The sequence below is a fragment of the Sebastes umbrosus genome, chromosome 24 (assembly GCF_015220745.1).
Source record: "Sebastes umbrosus isolate fSebUmb1 chromosome 24, fSebUmb1.pri, whole genome shotgun sequence".
NCBI lineage: Eukaryota > Metazoa > Chordata > Actinopteri > Perciformes > Sebastidae > Sebastes > Sebastes umbrosus.
In genome coordinates, this window is record NC_051292.1 from 13,524,199 (window position 1) to 13,531,737 (window position 7,539).

The following is a 7,539-nucleotide window of genomic DNA, read 5'->3' on the forward strand; positions in this document are numbered from 1 at the left end:
ACTGATGTACCTTGACCTTGGAGTTCACCTCTAATCTCTTTGGAAGTTGTTCTGGGCTCTTTGGTTACCATTCGTATTATCCGTCTCTTCAATTTGTCATCAATTTTTCCTCTTGCGGCCACGTCCAGGGAGGTTGGCTACAGTCCCATGGACCTTAAACTTCTGAATAATATGTGCAGCTGTAGTCACAGGAACATCAAGCTGCTTGGAGATGGTCTTATAGCCTTTACCTTTAACATGAAGGTCTATAATTGTCCTTCTAATCTCCTGAGACAACTCTCTCCTTAGCTTTCTGTGGTCCATGTTCAGTGTGATATACACCATGATACCAAACAGCACAGTGACTACTTTTCACCCTTTAAATAGGCAGACTGACTGATTACAAGTTTGAAGATACCTGTGATGCTATTTACAGGACACACCTTAGTTTAACATGTCCCTATGGTCACATTATTTTACATCTTTTCTAGGGGTACCATCATTTTTGTCTAGACCAGTTTCATTAGTTTGTTTTTTAAAATGATTCTGTTGAACCACAATTCAAAAACAATGTCTGATTTTCATTAGTTAATTTTCAGTAAATTTTTATTTATTATTACTTTTGTCAGTTTCAAGTTATTTCAGTGACCATTGTGGGTTTTTCTTTCTTTAACGGAAGGGTACCAACAATTTTGTCCACGTCTGTACATCCTTATAGTCAGTGTATTAATACAGTATATATACATCCTTATAGTCAGTGTATTAATACAGTAACTTAGATGATGGTCAGCGTGCTCCCAGTCAGGAGAAGCAGACAGGAGTACCGTCAGGAAGCTAAGTGATGTACTGCTGTGGACGCCACGTTAGTTCAGATTAGAAAGTCACACAATAACACAAACTAACTAACTAACCGATGGATGCAGCAGTAGACCAGCTACTCCTGTGTTCTGAGAGGGAAAATGACTGGTTTTGTGAATGGAGTCTGGTGGCTTTGAAGAGAGCGATATAACGGCTTCAGTTCCCGTCAGAAAGGGCTGTCTGATGGCGAGGTAAAGCAGAGAAAATATTCTAAATATAGTGTACACCTGAACGAATATTTGTTTGTTTCTTTTAGATGGCTAAAATACGTTTTTCTGCTGCTCCTGTCCACAGCTGCTTTACCTCTCCATCAGACAGCCCTTTCTGACGGGGAACTGAAGCTGTTATATCGCTCTCTTCAAAGCCACCAGACTCCATTCACAAAAGCAGTAATTTGACTTCCCAGAACACGGGAGTATACGTACAACCCCACTTCAAAGAAGCTGTCATAACAGCTGATTTTAGGAGAAGTCAAACCAACACAGTATTTTGAGGACAAATGTGAGAAAATGAATTACACATTTGAAGCTCATTCTTTCAGATCATCATCCATCAGGTCAGCGCACAGTAAAAACAGTCTCTTACTTTGTGTCTGAGGGTCCAGGTTCATTACTGAAGTCTGGAGGTTCCCGTTTGGACCGGTCACTCTTCATAGACAGACAGCTGGGTACTGGAGACTCTGCTCTCTGTCTGGACTGAACTCTGCAAACACCAAGATGATTTGATTCACATCACATGAATCCTTGATAAACTCTCTGATGACAAAGACATTTCAGTTTCTAAATACACAAACTACTGCTACTGTCAATAATGTGGTTTAAAGTTTGTATTAGTCCTCTTAGATTACAGCTGTTCTGGGTGACTGACAGCTGTCACAGATACGAAGAGGAAGAATGCACTAATTCATTCTCTTTGTGTCACCAACAGTGTGTTAAACTTCACTTAGTAAATACATTTTAGTAGAAATTTAATATACAAACACACAATCAACTAAATCATGGCATTGGCATGGCATCACTTTGTTTTATATCATCCTGTATCTTCCCAGACGGTGAAGAAGAGAGCGAGTGAGAGAGAGTCGGTGTGTTGAGCTAATTCTTGTCTCATTTGTGGGCTGATAAACAGTAAATTCATCTAAACTGGGTTGAAAAATGATGCAATCTGGTTGCCTTGGTGATGAGTTACAGCTGACTATTAACCAAACATCCATTCTCTGTTTGAGGAAGAACGTTAACCAAAACACAGGAAGTGAAACTGGCTGGAGGGGGGGGGGGGTTAATTCTCTTTGTGTCAAGAAACATTTGTTCAACTTCAGTTAGCAAATACATTTTAGTAGAAACTTTAAAATAGAAACACAAAATCAACAGAAAACATGGTATTGGTAGAGGAAAGTGAAAATGAGTCCTATAAATGAGTTAGTAGCAGCTCTCTTACTTTGACTCTGAGGGTCCAGCTTCATTACTGAAGAGTAGAGGTGCATCTTTAGACTGATCACTCTTCATAGACAGACAGCCAGAGACTAGAGACTCTGCTCTGTCCTCCTCTTCCTCCACACAGTCAATCATCTTCTGATCTGAAGTCAGTCTGAGAGGTTAAACATTAACGCTGACAGTGACCATGTACAGGAAACAAGTTTGTACAAGAGTCACAGGCAAGACTGAGAGAACAGGAAGTAACACAACTGCGCGCGCACGCACGCACACACACACACACACACACACACGCACACCTTTAAATCTTAAATCCCTTTAAATTTTCTTGGCTTACAGCAGGTTTAATGAGGATTATTCAGCCAATCACGACTTTGTGTTCTCAGATGAATCAAACTGTTGAGTTCATTCTAACATTTCTCTCCTCTACAGTCCACAGGGAGGAAACTGACTCAGACACTTTAACAGTAAACTAATACAATGTTGGATTAACACTCACCCTGCTTCAGTCTTCAGTTGTCACATCTCCCCTCTGTGGCTCCTCCCCTCTCTATTTACAGGAAATCAGCTGAGTTCATCTGTGACTGTGTGTGTTCACAGCGGTTCACAGCCATTTAACATGATGTGGTCATAAGAATCTCTCTTGGCTTGAACAGGCTAAATGAACCCTCTAAGACCCACAATAGACCAGTTTTAGTCTTCTTTAGGGGGGTCCAGGGGGTCTTTAGAGGGAGATAGCAGGTCAACAGTAGATGTCACATAGAAGTGGTGTACATCATCTGAAAGCTGGGAACCTGGAGATTAATTTGAGATGCAGCTCAGCACTGAGTGTCAAGTTGTTCTAGTCATTAATCAGAAATAAACATTAATTCATTAATTAATTAATTAATTAAAATAAATAGTGAAAGTGTATAAGGGTTTAGAACATTATGATAGAAGTATATGATGGTCATCCCCATACCAACAACCAGACAAAGCTAAATGTGTGGCTTCAACAACAGTGTGTTGAACATGCACCCCAAAACAAAGAAGGGATTGTTCTTGTGACCGACGGTACAGCTTCCATCGCCGACCTACAGACGAGGAATCCACAAGGATGTGGCTGAGAAACCTAAACTTGAAGAGACCACCTAAAACACTGTAAGTGTGCTCAACGGAGGAAAACCTGTATCCTACTTCGTGGTTGGGCTACGAAAGAGCAGCGGAGGAGAGACGTCGGGTCCTTAAAAGGACTGATAGCAGAGCCAGGAGAACGTCAGCTATGATTTCATGTGTAGGGAGGACACAGCATTGTAGCGTCTGTTTAATGACAGACAGTTACTTTTACTATTTTATGTACAGTTTAAATGTAAGGCAGTTTATGGGCAGCATTACACTAAAAAAATAGCTCAATGCTTTGATCACATGATCCTGTTTGAGCTGTAAGAGGTGGTGTTCACACATGTTTTACTAGATGTTTTAATATGGAGAGAGGATTAGCGTACCGTTGGAAAACAGCGGTTCCGGCTCAGTGACGCGACACGACGGAAGTTGCGCCCATAATTCACGCAAGGCATCATGGGGACTAGGAATAAGGTGGATAGGCATCCTATAATATATTATAGAGTGATGCTACAAATAACACAGGAAAGCACCTGTAAGTATGAACACTATATACAAACACACCACCTTAACCCTATAATGTTCCATTTGGAATATTATTGGAGTATTATAGGCCAACTATAGAAGATGCATAACCCCAAGTATAATAATATAGCAATAAAATCCCAGCTGATGATGACTGAAACAGTATAACATGCTTAAAAATCATACATAAATAGGAATAAGTCAAAAGAGATTGCGGCTTACACACGGTAACATATGAATAAGGGGAGTACTGACACTTATTTGTCTCCACTTCAAGCACTGAATGGAGGTCTGCCAAAGAGATTCTGTGATGATCTGACCCTTTAAAGTGAACTCAGTTCCATCAACATTAAACACAGCAGCTGGTAATACTGAGAGAAAACATATCCTACCTCAGAGCTTCAGTGAAGAGAAGATGGTCCTTCAGTTGGTCTGTATACGCTTCTTCTTCTTCCTCCAGATGTCTTCCATTGATGCCACATATCTACAAGTGTGTGACAAATAAAAGTCTTAACATGCAACAGTAAAACTCATAATACACTTTTATAGAATTTATAGTTATATTTATAGTTAGTATTAACCTAAATACCTGGAGACTTCCATAGTTCCCACGATCATGTAAACACCAGTCGGTAGGTTGGCTATATGATGAAACACATGAGCCATTAAACTGTATTAACATCTACAATCTTACACTAATTGTGAGTATTGTGTGTTTTATCCTCTTTCTTTCCTCTTGATGTTGTTCCAGAGCCGGTACGCTTTCGCCAAGTGCTCATCCACAGGTGGCACTGATTTACCTCTGATATCAACAGCAGGAAAACTTTAACAAAAGAGATATAAAACGCCATGTTCATTCTCACAATATAATGTAATGTAACGTTACCAACTCAAGGCATATTGAAAGAGGCTGGCACACGGGTCTTGGTGCCTTCAAATGTTGTCGTGTTTAGGTAAGATAAGTGGAAAGTTTCTGAAAGCTCAGAGTTCACAAGTTGTGACGTGTTTGCTGACGGAGGCCACGGAAGTTCATTTTCCGCTGCATAATAAGTTAATATATTGTAATTTTAGTCGTATATTTGTGACCACTCTGTTTCCGTCCTCCATGTTGACCCAATTATGGCGCGGGAGTCGAGGTCGATGGAACAATTGAGTATTTATTTCTCATCTGTATAATGGGGCACACACAACCAGGCAGGTCAGGACTACTGTTAAGATGGTCGGCACAGCCCGCTCCAACCACAGCCTGAGAGTTTCTTTCTGCTGTAGGTTACATTATGATCGTATAGCAGGGCTGTGTGTTGGCAAGAATTTGGCAATACGATACGTATCACGATACAGGGGGAGCGATTCAATATATTGCGATACTGTAAGGAAGGCGATAAATTGAAATTTTTTAAATACAATTTTAGGAAAACTGTCGTAAAACACCATATGCATAAAATCGGAGTAAAAAAAGTATATGCAATCATTTATCACAGTCCCTGTAACATCCAGCATCACAGCACTACTTTGAGAGGACAGTACACTGAGAGGGTGCATCTCTTTGCAAATGCAAAAGTATTGACTGAGTTAATCTTTGCATGTAAACTATTAATTAAAAATAGATAGAGTGGATTTGAGAATCGATACAGTATCACAAAACATAATATCGCGATACTCTATATTTTCCTTACACCCTTCTAAATCCATAATGGAAAAATATTTCAATACAAAGTTATAAAATTACTTTGTTTACAATTGTATTGTAAAACATGAGCATAAAAAACATAAAACCTCTTTTCACATTCCACACTTTGTCATTCACATACAGTCATATCAATGCTATCTAATCAAATGTGGTTTTAACAGCACAGCTAGTGTGTTTCTTTATCCCAAACTCTAAATGTGGTTTTCATTTCTCTTTAACAACAGAAGAGATTTACATATAAATGGTGCTCTGCTGCCACCTTCAGGAGGGTTACAGAACACAGCAGGTTATATATGTATTATATATAGATTATATCTTGTGTACAGGCAGGGGCGTGTCCAGACATTTTTGATACTGTAGTATTCTCAGCAACAGAGAAACCTGAACTCCCAGGTATAAACAAAAGTCACATCCCTCCTCACATACCAGCAAATCTTGTTTTAACATTGTAAAGTGAACTGTTAAATAATGCCAAAATAATTTGTAAATTCCCAAAGTAGGTTACATCCAAAAGAAAATCCTTATTCTAAAACAGTCACTTTATAAAGTGCCAACAAAATTAAAATAAATAAGTCTTTGGGCAAAATATTTACTTGACAAAACTGTGCAAAACGTTGCATGTGCAACAATGTAAATGGTTGGAGGTACAGACCGTGTAGAATATTTTATCAACAGAGATAGCTGACCTTACCAGAGCTTACGTGTGCATAAAAAAAGCTTACATCACTTGTAACAAATCTTGTTTCAACACTGATTTGTTACAGTAATAATGCTACAAAATAACCTGTGACTCCAAAAGCCAACATAAGAAAACAATGCACATTAAAAAACACAGTCACTCTCCGCCTTTAAAGTGCAAACATATTTAGAATACATACGCCTCTTTGAACAAATTATTTAACCAAACAAATGATAAACTTTACATGTGCTACAGTGTTGGTTACTCTAGTATTACCTAGTATTACCATTCAAGAGACCCAATCTGTTTTGACAGTTCCTTCCTTCCTTGCTTCCTTCCTCCCTCCCTTCTTCCTGTCCTTAAATAAAACAAGACAGGGTAAATGTTTAGCTTATTACCGTTACAGCTTTGAACTACAGGCACAGTAAGTGTAGTCAAATGTAGGCTACTCACATCTTTCACGACGACGCTCCAGAGACGTGTTGCTTCCATAGACTGACTGTAGAAAAACAGTTTGTTTCACCTGTAGGTTCACCTGCTCAAACTTCTTCTTCTTCTTCTTCGCGCCTTTTTTTGTTTTGCAGGCTACATACTACTTTAGCGCATCTCTGCCTCTCAGGTTTGAGAAGGAACTGCAACTCTAAACAAGAGTGCAGTTTACATTCAGTGCCGTGGCCCGCCTCTGACTGGGCATATAGCCAATCATATTGTAAGATATTGGGGTGGCACTTGGGGTGGCCAATCAGATTTCAGGGGTGGCCTGTGCCACCCAAGGCCACTCCCTGAACACGCCAGTGTGTACAGGACTTCACGAGTTGTAAACACGAGCTCACGAGTTTCATTGTAATTCTCCCTACACACTTCCACTCCGTTTGCGCCCTCGCGTGGAGGGTCCGCTATTTTAAGTCATATTATAGTATGTCGAAAAAATATAATAGTATATTATGTCGAAGAAAAGTCATAGTGTGTCGGAAAATTTAAAAAAAGTTATAGTATAGTAAATTGTGTTAGCTCACCTGGAAGAACAGATGCCCCGTGTACTCAGGTTGAGTCCTCATTGCAGCAGGTTTGAATCCGACCTGTGGCCTCTTTTCTGTATATCGTCCTCTCTCTCTCCCTTTCACTAACTCATGAAGGCAAAAAGACAAAAATCGTAAAAAAAAAAAAAAAAAAGTCATAGTATAGTATGTTTAAAAAATTAAAAAATCATAGTATAATATGTCAAAAACAGTCATAGTATAGTATGATGAAAAAATAAAAATAAATTCCTATTATGG

At 39.2% G+C, this 7,539-nt stretch overlaps 1 protein-coding gene and 1 long non-coding RNA gene across 2 annotated transcripts in view; both read right to left on the minus strand.

The window, feature by feature from the left end:
• LOC119483763 (NACHT, LRR and PYD domains-containing protein 12-like) overlaps positions 1 to 7,539 on the minus strand; it is a 542,841-nt gene that overhangs the window by 405,364 nt on the left and 129,938 nt on the right. The window lies entirely within an intron of this gene.
• Positions 4,344 to 7,049, minus strand: LOC119483879. Its single transcript, XR_005205837.1, has 4 exons — positions 6,716 to 7,049; positions 6,549 to 6,620; positions 4,483 to 4,534; positions 4,344 to 4,377 (listed from the first exon to the last, which is right to left on the minus strand). It is a non-coding gene; the product is annotated as an uncharacterized LOC119483879 (long non-coding RNA).